Raw genomic sequence first — 12,707 nt, 5'->3', positions numbered from 1 at the left:
AGATCAAATAAGTATCCTGCGTTGGCATAACCAACAAGGCGATAATCAACTCGAGATAAGGGGGTGTAGCATCACTCGAGGATCCATAGAGATAGAACAAGCCCAGATCCGTAGTACCCTTAAGGTAACGGAAAATGTCTTTAACACTTGTCCAGTGTTTGTGTGTTGGTGCATTGCTGTACCTTGCCAAAATATTAACAACGAAGGAGATGTCGGGTCTAATGCATTGAGCTAAGTACAATAAAGCGCCTATCGCACTTAGATAAGGAACTTCATGCTCTAAAATCTTTTCATCATACAGAAGGAATCTTGTTTTGCATCTAGCGATCGAACGACCATAGGAGTGCTCGAAGGCTTCACTTTATCCTCGTTAAAGCAGCACAACACCTTCTGGGTGTAGTTCGATTGATGTACTAAGATTCCATCCGAACGGTGCTCTATCTCGAGATCGAGACAATATCAAGTCTTTCTTAGATCTTTCATCTCAAATTCTGACTTCAGGTGCACGGTTGTTCTCGCAAGTTTTTTAGGAGTTCCGATGAGGTTCATGTTGTCGACATAAACTGCAATAATCATAAAATCGGAATGTGGCTTCAAGGGCATCGTTTGTTGTTCACATATCCTGACTAGTCAAATACTCACTCAGACAGTTATACCATATTCTTCCGGATTGCTTCAAACCGTAGAGTGAACTCCTCAGTCGAATTTAGAGCGTGTTCTAGGGTTTGGAAATATTTGATCCAAGTTAATGTAAGTCCTTGGGGAACTTTCCTATAAATTTCCGTATAAGATCCCCATAAAGATGCGCAGTTACTACGTCTATCAGCTGCATACTCAGTTTTTCGGAAACTACCAAATTGATAAGGTAGCGAAAAATAATCACATCCACAATAGGTGAATAAGTTTCGTCATAGTCAATTCCGAGACGTTGTGAAAAGCCTTGTGCAACAAGACGAGTTTTGTAATGCACAATTTTGTTCTTCTCATTACGCTTCCAAATGAAAGCTCACTTGTAGCCAACGCGCTTCACATGTCGAGAAGTAGGAGGTACAGGTCCAAACACCTTACGTTTTGCAAGTGAATCAAGTTTAACTTAGATTGTTTGTTTCCAGTTTGACCAATTAGTTCTATGTCAACATTCATCAACGGAACCGGTTTCAATGTCATCGCTCAACATGATCCCAGTAGCTACAGCATATGCTAACGCATCGTCGATGATCATCTTATTTCTACACCAAACATCATCCAAGCTAGCATAATGGACCGAAATCTCTTGGTTCTCAGGAGGTGGATTCGTCTCTTCAATGACGCTTTAGTAATCTAGAATTTCCTTATAAATTGGATAGAATGAGTAGGCGACAGTCGGACTCATGGTAGGCTTAGGAAGAGCCTGTGCCGTGGGTTTCCTTTTTAGCAGGTGTGAATCCTTTGAACCAAGTAGTCTGCCACGCTTCTGTGTAGGGGCAAAAGATTGGCTAACTGCTAATATACATAGATTGGCCAAAATGAAGTCCCAGGCCTCCAAGAAGGAAGTCTGCCATACATTTGGTACATCTATCTTTACAAGCACATTCGTAGCTGGATTATGTGATCTTGTCACTTGCGATAGATTGGTGAAAGCATTTGGCATGCTCTAAGCTATGCTCTGAAGATCTAATATGCGATGCACTTCAGTTTCAGACTAAGCGGTTCGAGGATCTAAATGAGACAAAGTGGGAGTCATCCACGATAAACCGCGTTGTTCTTCAGCAACGTTAACATTCTGATATACCCTTAACGACGGGAAGACTGTCTCATAAAAGGGACAATTCGCAAAACAATTGGTAAGCAGATCGCCTATCAAAGGTTCTAAGTAACAAATGATTGAAGGAAAATCATATTTGACATAGTTTCCTGTCTTTCGATAAGGCCCCATTTTTGTACATAAAGGCGGCGAAATCGGCACCTAGATCGCACAACCAAAAATGTGTAGATGCGATATGTCGGGTTCGTATGCAGTAACCAACTCAAGGATGCCATATGGTTGGGTCATAACAGGCTTCACACAGACTAACATGGCTGCGTGCAATATTGTATGGCCTTAAGCAACGATCAGGAGCTTGGTAAGTATGACCACCGATCGAGCAATCATTTGTAAGAGCTTAATGAAGGCCTCTTCCAGGCCATTCTGGGTGTGAACATAGGGTACTGGATGTTCAACTTCAACCCCAACCAATATGCAATAGTCATCAAAAGTTTTAGATGTGAATTCTCCAACATTATCCAATCGAATAGATTTGATTGGATAATTAGGGTAGTGAGCCTTGAGCTTGATAACCTAAGCCAACAATTTGGAGAATGCAGCATTTCTTGTGGACAACGAGCACACGTGTGACCAACGTGTGGAAGCGTCAACCAAAACCATAAAATATCTAAATGGTCCGCAGGAAAGGTGAATTGGTCCACAAATGTCCCCTTGAATCCTTTGTGGAAAAATAGGAGGATTCGAATGAATCTTGTCATAAGAAGGCTTAATAATAAGCTTTCCCATGGAGCAGGTTTGACATGCAATTTATTGAATCGAACCTAAACTTCGGGTTAGTGGATGCTTGTGTGATGATTTGAGGATACAGCGCATCGCTGTTCACCCAGTGTGTCCCAAACGATCATGCCAAAGTGTAATTTTGTGCATGGTCCTAGAGGTAGGGCCGATCACATAGTGGCTTTCTATAGGGCGTATGGTTGTAGTATACAAACCACTTGGGATACGCTTTATCTTTTCTAGAATACGCTTCTGACCATATTTGTAGGAAGTTATGCACAAAAATTTAATTTCATTTTTAGCATAGGTTTCAACGTGATAATTATTATCTCTAATGTCCTTCAAACTCAATAACATTCTTCTAGAACGTGGAGAATAAAATGCCTCGTTAATGGTCAGGATTGTACCATTGGACAACATTATACGTGCCTTACTATATCCTTCAATTAGGTTGGATAGGCCTGAGAATGTTGTTAGAGGTGCATTCTTAGTTATGAAGTTAGTGAAATAGATGCGTTCATGCAAAACATGTGTGTGGTTGCACTATCTGCAAGATGACTAACTTTCCCACTAGTCATATACCTAAAAATAAAAATTAATTTGAATCGTTCACGTGCATAAAAGTTCTAAAAACAAATATCCATTCAAAATAATTTAAGTATTCAAGGATGGTAATTAAAAAAAAACTTAATATCAAAGAACAAATCACCAACAAATAATCCACACATAAAGGAAAATTGTGCAAACTTAAACCAAAAACAAAGGGGGGGGGGGTTCGACCATTATGTGGAATTCGGCCCCATTATTCTAAAATTTAATTAAAAATAGTTCATGTCTAAGATTATAATCTTCCATAGGGGTAATAACCTCTTGAAAGTCAGAAACCTCCATCTTGGTACTCTCTGGTTCATCCACTTGCATAAAGTTTAATTCAAACTGCTTACAATGAAAATGATATTTAGCTACAACTTTCTGGAGAGCACGGCAGACACGGGACCAATGGTCATTTGAACCACTATGGTAGCACATGTTCGCATCCATGGTTTTAGGTGCTTTGCCTTTATTCTTGAAGTTTGGGGCATTGGGAGTGAGGTTAGGGTGTTCCTGGGCTCGATTTCCTCCCTTACATGGGCCTTGGCTCTGTTGACCATGACAGGGTGGATTCTAGCCGCCCCTACCACGCCTATGTTGGCATTTTGGGCATTGGTTTGTGCTATAATGTGCTTCAAGCACTGCAATCATCCTAATAGGTTGAGCTTGATGCTTTTTCATCAACAACTGATTCTGTTTTTCAGGGATAAGTAAAACAGAGATCAAATTCAAACACTTAAGTGAACTTCTGAGCTCTATATTGTTGCTACAGGACAATATTGGTAGCAGAAAAGGTCAAATAGGTATTCTCTAGGAGATCCTCTTCGGTCAAGTTTTCATTACAGAACTTGAGAAGTGATCGGATTCGACAAACTTTAGAATTATATTGATTCACATACTTAAAGTCTTGGAAGCGTAAATGCTGCCAGTCATGTCTTGCTTCAGGTAAGAAGATGTCTTTTTGGTGATCAAAACGATCAGCCAAAGCGACCCCAAGTGGTCGTGGATCTTCCACACTTTCAAAAATTACACCCATACATATGTCTTCCTCATCTCCGGAAAAAACTTCCATGACCATACCTTCCCCATCCATACTCCAACCATCTTCCCCTATACAAACAACCCCTCCAACTCTACCCTGACGTGGAACATGACCTACCAAACCTTCCAGTTTTTTGCAGGACTTTCAGGTCGAGGTCTCTCTCTCGTCCCGACTTACTCCTACATCTTTTTCGAACGTGGTTCAATTCTCGTTAGGTACTTCTCATCCTCTTTCCACTTATTTATCATATAACCGTTTCTCACCTTACCATAAAGGTTACAGTCAAATTGAAGGCGTTGATTACTAAGAAAATTTTGCTCGGGTGTCTAAGTTAACCACTGTTCGCGTGCTTCTTAGTGTTGTAGCTATGCAAGGCTGGCACCTCTATCAACTGGATATGAACAATGGTTTTTTACATGGTGATCTAGGAGAGGATGTTTACATGACCTTGCCTTCTGGTTTCAGACGAAAGGGGGAGACTTGAGTATGCAAGTTAAACAAATCTCTCTATAGTTTAAAGCAAGCTTCGAGGCAATGGTTCATTAAGTTATCCAATGCTCTCAAGGCTACTGGGTTTCATCAATCATGTCCGACTATTCAGTATTCATCCAAAGCCATCACGGTAATTTCATTGCTTTACTAGTTTATGTTGATGATGTGATACTAGTAGGGAATAATCTGCATGAAATTAAAGACACCAAGCAGTTTCTTTCTCAACATTTCAAATTGAAAGACTTGGGGCAGGTCAAATATTTCTTGGGAACAGAAGTTTCATGATTAAAGCATGGAAACACTTTATGTCAATGAAAATATGCACTAGAAATATTGGATGATGCTGGGTTTCTAAGAGTTAAGCCTTCACTATTTCCTATGGATCAAAATTTGTCTCTCACATAAATGGAAGGAAAGGTGTTGAATGATCACTTGTCATATAGACGGCTTGTGGGCAGGTTAATATACTTGACCATAACAAGTCCTGACTTAGCTTATGTCATTCACGTGCTAAGTCAGTTCATGGAGAAACCACGGCAACCACATCTTGAGGCTACACACAAGGTCCTTAAGTACATTAAACAAGCACCTGGACAAGGAAATTTTCTTCCTTCCACAGGTTCATTGCAATTATTAGAATTTTGTGATGCCGATTGGGCTAGATGTAGAGATACTGGAAGGTCAATAACGGGGTACTGTGTTTTGCTTGGTCAAGCACTTATTTCCTAGAAAACTAAGAAACAAACAACTATATCTCATTCTAGTGCAGAGGTTGAATATCGTTTTATGGCCACCATATGCTGTGAAATCATATGGTTAAAGAATATTTTGAAAGATCTGAAAGTGAGTCATCCACAACCAGTCAAGTTGTTTCTTGACAATCAAGCAGCATTACACATCGCTTTAAATCCTATTTTTCATGAACGAATGAAGCACATAAAGATCGATTGTCATCTAGTACGAGAGAAGATTCAAGGAGGACTGATACGCACGGCTTACATAAGGACAAGTGATCAACTAGCTAATATATTCACCGAGCCATTGAGTTCAACACAGTTCGAAGTTTTACTTAGCAAGTTGGGTGTCATTAACATACACTCCAACTTAAGGGGGAGTGTTAAGGAAGATATCTCCATTAATTAGTCAATATTGTAAATTAATAGTGTAGATATTTACTTTCTTATTTAGTTTTTGATTAGCCTTGTTTGTAGGCAATAGTTAAGGATCCTATTGACAAAATCATTGTATAAACATGTAAACCTAGTTGATGAATGATACATCAAAATCATTATTTCATTCTATGCTAACCAATATATAGATCACACATGTTGTAAGAACCTCTTACCTGAAGGCGCCGCCATTGAGAAACACACTGAAGTACTTCCAGCACATTGAAGTAGTCTTCTACTTCCAGCACACAACATCGTTCTCTTCCAAATGAATAGGGTTTTAGCTCTCAAGAATTAGATTAGTGTGGAAGCATGGACTTCTTCTATATATACACATATTTATATCACGCTAGGATTTCACTTATACCAGTCTATTATTAGTAAGAGTGATAAGTTCTATCTCTTTAGTATATTAGTCCTATCATGACTCTTCCTCTCAGTATATACTTGATAAGGATTTCAATAAGTTAGCTGGAAAAAATAAAAACCCACTTGAATGTCAATGATATACCTTAATGAAACAAAACTCATGATGATCATTGAGTCTACAAAAGTTTGCAACTACCCTTCTTAGTAACCTGTCATCTCGAGCAAAATGCAGAACCATAGAAAATAAGGCATGCAAGTTTTGCTTACACACTTAACTCAAAATACTATGTTATTATGAAAGTCACGATATTAGGAACCAACAAACGTAATGTCAGTTCCTCAAATCAAACTGAAATTATTCTGAATACCAAAATTTGTTTAAAGAAACATAAATAATCATTCGATTAAATTACCATGACCAATCAACAATGAATTGTAATCCAACTAATAGTAATAAAGAAAGGAAATAACTAGAGTTCAACATAGTTAATCGAGTGCCTACTCCCACTCATTAACTGAATCAAAAGTTTCTCTTACACCTATGTTAAACACATGCTTCTTGAAAACTCCCCTTGTAAGGCCTTTGTCGTTGGATTAGCAACCATAAAACCTGTGTTTACGTACTCTATATCAATAGTTCGCATCTTTACTTCATCCCTCACCATCAAATACTTTATGTCCATTAATCTACTTGCATAAGACCTCTTATTATTCTTCGAAAAGAAAACTATAGCTTTGTTGTCACAACACAACTTAAGAGGCCTTTCAATGTCATCAATGATTATCAACCCCTTCATCATGTTTCTAAGCCAAATGGCTTGCAAAATCGCTGCATAGCACCCTATAAACTCAGCCTCCATAGTCAAGGATGCTATACACTTTTACTTCGAATTTTTCATGATATTGCACCATTTTCCAAAAGAAAGATGTACCCATTGGTTGATTTCCTGCCATCCACGCACCCTGTCAAATCAGAATATGAGAATGCCACTAGTTCAAGCTTGTCAACGTGACTATAAGTTAACATGAAATCCCTAGTTCTCATGAGATACCTCAACACCTTTTTAGCCGCAACCCAGTGAGATGTTCCAAGATTTGATTGAAACCTTCCCAATACACTTACTACAAAAGCTAAGTCCGATCTCATGCATACTTGGGTTTGTCTTTCATGCCTTCTTTCTTTGATTCTTTTTTAGGACATTGCTCGCTGCTCATTTTATCTCCCTTTCCAATGGGCAATTCCCGACTTAAACATTTTTCCATATTGAACCTTTTGGTGACCCTATCGATGTATTTTCTTTATGAAAGGCCAAGTGATTTCTTGGCATGATCTCTGATAATCTCTATCTCCAAAACAAATTGAGCCCCCCCCCCCCCCCCCCAAAACCCCAAATCTTTCATATGAAAGCTTTGAGTCAACATACTCTTGGTTGATTGTAGTAAAGACATGTCGGAGCTAGCCAATAAAATATCATCCACATACAATATTAAGAATATAATTTTGGTGCCACTAGCCCACCCCCCCCCCCCCCCCCCCCCCCCCCCCCCCCCCCCAACCCCAAATCTTTCATATGAAAGCTTTGAGTCAACATACTCTTGGTTGATTGTAGTAGAGACATGTCGGAGCTAGCCAATAAAATATCATCCACATACAATATTAAGAATATAATTTTGGTGCCACTAACTTTGAGATAAACACATTCATCCATTTTGTTTTCTTGGAAGCCAGAAGCCGTCATCACTTGATCGAATTTCTTGTTCCACAGCTTCGAAACCTTTTCAAGCCATAAATTGACTTATTCCATGTACAAACCATTGATTCTTTCCTCCTTTCAACAAATCCTAGTGGCTGATGCATATAAATATCTTCCTCAAATTCTCCATTAAGAAATGATGTTTTGATGTCCATTTAGTGTAGTTCAAAATCAAAATGAGTCATGAGGGCTAGAATTATTCTCATGGAATCTTTAGTTGAGACTAGGGAGAATGTCTCATTGTATTCAATTCTTTCCCTTTGTGTAAAACCTTTCGCCGCTAAACTTTCCTTATGTTTGTCTATGTTGCCATGTGAATCTCTCTTTGTCTTGAAAACCCATTTACAACCAATAGTTTTAGAGATCCCTGTCAGTTTTGGAACTAGGTTCTAGACCTTATTTTTCTCCATAGACTCCAAGTCTTCATGCATAGCTTGGCTCCACAACTTTGATCGTGAACTAGTAATGGCCTGGTTGTATGATATGAGGTCATTATCATCACCTACATTTTGTTCTGCCTCATTAAAGTACACAAAATCTGGCAATATAGCTGTCTTTCAAAGTCTCTGCAACTTTCTTATATTCATATTAACTGGCACTTCAACTGTAGGATTCAAGGATTCTCCCACAATTGGTTATGCTAGAACGCCCATTTCAGTTTCTTGTGCAGTGTCGTGGGGATCATGTGCACCATTTGAGATCTCTAGGCAATATGGGTGAATTGTCACGAGTAAATAGTGGAAAAATCTCAACAGTTGTGAACATGGGAGTTTCTTGATGGCCAAGTAACTCATCATCAAGATGTGTTTCTTCGAATTCTGGAGAGACAGTTGCAATTGAACATAAGTCAGTTTCTTTGAAATCTTCAAGGAACTTGGCATTATGTGTTTCCATAATATGAGAATGGCAGCTATGGCAATAGAACTTAAACCCTTTAGTCTTTTCAGAATATCCAATAAACCTACAACTTGTGGTTCTCGAATCAAGCTTCTTTTCACTTGGATTATAAAATGTGGCTTCGACTTTACAACCCCATACATGGCAATGATTAAAACTTTGTTTTCTCCTAGTCCAAGATTTAAATGGTAACACATTGACTGACTTACTTCGTACTCGATTCAAGAAAAATTGGAATCTTTGAGTGTGCAAACATGGACCTAATCATGTCCTTTAGAGTTCGATTTCTTCGCTCAGCAACTCCATTTTGATGAGGAGTCCCCGGAGTAGAGTATGTGTGATGATGCCATTTTGTTCAAGATAAGTTGCGAAGGGTCCTTTGTGTTGTCTAACTTCAGTGTACCTGCCAAAATACTTACCACCTCTATCGGATCTCACAATTTTTATTTGTATTTCAAGTTGTTTTTCGACTTCCAAATGAAATAATTTAAAACAATCCAAGGCTTCAGACTTTTCAAAAAAAAAAAAAAAAAAAAAAAAAAAACCACATGTAAACTGTGAGAAATCATCAATAACTGTTCTAAAATATGATTTTCCACATGTAGTTTTATTTGGAAAAGATCCACACATGTTAGTGTGAACAATTTCTAATAGAGATTGGCTATGGTTTGATCCTATATCTTCCTAGTGTTGGTGAGCCTTCCTTTAAAACGATCAATGCACTCTTTAAAATCACTAAAATCAAGTTGTGGCAATAAGTTTTGTTTCGTAAGGATGATGATCATTTCTTTAGTGATGTGCCCCAACCTCTTGTGCGGCATTGAAGATTTTGCATTAGTGAGCACTCGTTTTGAACAACACTTTGAACGTTAAAACTTTCAATTTCATAAGTACAATCCATTTGCCACATATCAACTTTAAGGTAGGCATTGCCAAGTAATTTATTCATATCATTTTAATGGATAACCTTTACAGTTTGATTGTCACCAACAAATGTAAAGCTTGACTTAACTAGCTTAGATGCATAAATTAAATTCCTTCTTATGGAAGATACATAAAGAACTGGACTTAATTCTAAAACAAAACTAGATGACAAGACTAGCTTAACACTCCCTATGGATTCAACGGCAACCTTGCTTCCATTTCCCACGTAAACATTGTAAACTTCATTATTTATCTTCCTTGTTTTTGAGAAGCCCGGCAAAAAATTGGTTATGTGAAAAGAAGAGCCAATATCAAACCACCAAATTTGAGGAGGAATATAAACTAAATTTGACTCAACACATACAAAAACATTTATTTCATTACCTTTCTTAACAAGCCAATTTTTGAAGCCAGTGCAATTCTTTCTTAAGTGACCCATTTCTTTGCAAAAGTAACATTCTTTTTCTTTTTCAATCTCAGCATTAACAAGTTTGGGTTTGTGAGGTCCCTTAGAGGTGTTAGCATTTTTAAACGAAGAAGAAATTTCTTTCTTCTTCTTCTTACCAGCAGCCATTGTTGAACCAAAAGCAGGATCCTTTTTGCGTTTTTTGCTTGCACAAATTTCACATCCACAATCTTATCATCTTGAGCCGACCCTCTTCTTGAGCACACATTGAAATTAGCTCATCGATGCCCCATTTCTCATTTTGAGTATTATACGAGACCTTGAGCTGCCCATATTTTGTAGGTAAAGAGTTCAATGCCAAATGAAAGAAAAATTGGTCAGTCATAGGTACCTCAAGATCCTGCAGTTTCTGGGCAAGATCAACCATCTTCAAGATATGCTCCCTGACACTTCCCACACCATCATACTTCATTGTAGTGATTTGTGTGAGAAAAGTCCCAGTTTCTACTTTTTCTAACTCTGTAAACTTCTCCCCAACTGCAGCCTAGAATTCTTTTGCATTGTCTTGTTTTGGAATGCCCCCTTTAGTTGATTAAGGCAGTGCCTTCCTCATATTCATCAATGACATTCGATTTGCTCTCTCCCATTTTTACAAACTTCACCTTATGGTCCACCGTTCTCTCGCCAGTGATGGCTGCACGCTTTTCTTCCCTCAATGCCAAGTCGAGATCCATAAGGCCAAGTACAATCTCAACGTCTTCCTTCCATTTCTTGAAGTTAGAACCAGTCAAGGTCTCAATGTTTGTAAAATTGAGAGAGGTCATGTGAGGTGCTGAAAAAACAAAACATAAAGATTTATAACAGTCAGCCATTAAACCTCAACAAACAAAGGAAAAATCATCTCAATATTTTTCCCAGAACATAATCATATAACCACAGTATCCTTCTGTGCAGATAAGGAACCCTAGCCACATGGGTTGGCTCAGATACCACATGTAAGGCTAATCTACAAATAACTAGCCAACGATAAAACCATCGTGGCACTAGGATTACCAACATCAACAAACAGATCAGTAACAACCAATATATAAATCACACATGCTGTAAGAACCTCTGACCAGAAGGCGTTGCTATTGAGAAGCCAACAGAAGTAGTCTTCTACTTCCAGCACACAACAGCGTTCTCTTCCAAATGAATAGGGTTTTAGCTCTCGAGTATCAGATTAGTGTGGAAGAAGGGGCTTCTATATATACACATATGTATATCACACTACGATTTCACTCATACCAGCCTATTATCAATAAGAGTGATAAGTCCTATCTCTTTAGTATATTAGTCCCATCATGACTCTTCCTCTCAGTATATACTTGATAAGGATTTCAATAAGTTAGCTGTACATAATAAAACTCCACGACTTATATTTTATTAAGGCTCTCAGATTCCTTGTGTTCCATATAACTCGCATAACAAGTTGTACATAACCCAAGTAATCCAGTTGTCATTTCATTGCCATCCAAAGTAAGTTTTACATTTATAACTTAAACATCTCTAATATTTTGTTGTTGAACTTGTGCTTGTGTTCCTAAGAGAGAAGTCACTATATGAATCTGTATCTTTAAAGCCCAAGAGCAAGGCATATTTTTTATCGGTTGTTTGCAAGCTTATGACTTAACCATTTATTTGGCTTTGCTTGAAAACAATATTGGTAGTATAAGAGCCGATAATAATGAATTATTATTTCAGCCACTAGAAATGCATTATGTTTTCTTAACGTAGATGCCTTGATTAATTCATTGTTATTTTGCTTAATTTGGTGCTTTGTCTTATATATAAAATTGTGTTGTTCTTATACGTGCACTCATGTGACACAAATCTCGTGGTGTTATGTTTGATGGTTCATGTTTATATTGCTATTTTAATATGTCACTCAGTATGAGTATATCTTTATTTTGGAAAAAAGTATGAGTATATCTTTTAATAGACTGTTAACTAAGTGTTACTTGGTAGTACTAATTTAATATGTCACTTAGTATGAGTATATCCATATTATATGTTGCTTGATGGTTACACTACTACGTTTAACATTTAGCTCACTGAACACAAATTGGTCGTGCCAAGCGTATTTTCGTCGCCCAAACGTATGCGCGACGAAAACTTCGTCACACATAATCTGTCGCGCAAAGATCATGAAGAAAGACTTTGCGCGACGAATAAAGACATTGGTCACAGAGAAGAAGGCGTGACGGTTTCGCCTTCATCGCATAAAATTTTTAGGAACGAATGTATTCATCACAAAAAATGCCAGGATACATACATGGGACGGCTAATCTTCGTCTCTAAAAACTTTGTGCAACGACATGTTATTCTTGTGCGACGACAACGGATTAGTCGTAAAAAGTTATGCGAGACGAAGGTATTCGTAGCGCAAAAAGAAAAAAAAAATTCATTTATTTTTTTGTTCTAGTTTTAATTTTGCAATAAAATAATAATATTAAATTGCAATTTTTTTAAAATTTTTTTTGTTTTGTTTTGGTTTTATTTT

The sequence above is a fragment of the Pyrus communis genome, chromosome 15 (assembly GCF_963583255.1).
Source record: "Pyrus communis chromosome 15, drPyrComm1.1, whole genome shotgun sequence".
In the NCBI taxonomy this organism is placed as follows: domain Eukaryota; kingdom Viridiplantae; phylum Streptophyta; class Magnoliopsida; order Rosales; family Rosaceae; genus Pyrus; species Pyrus communis.
Note: the sequence above shows the minus strand (reverse complement) of the source record.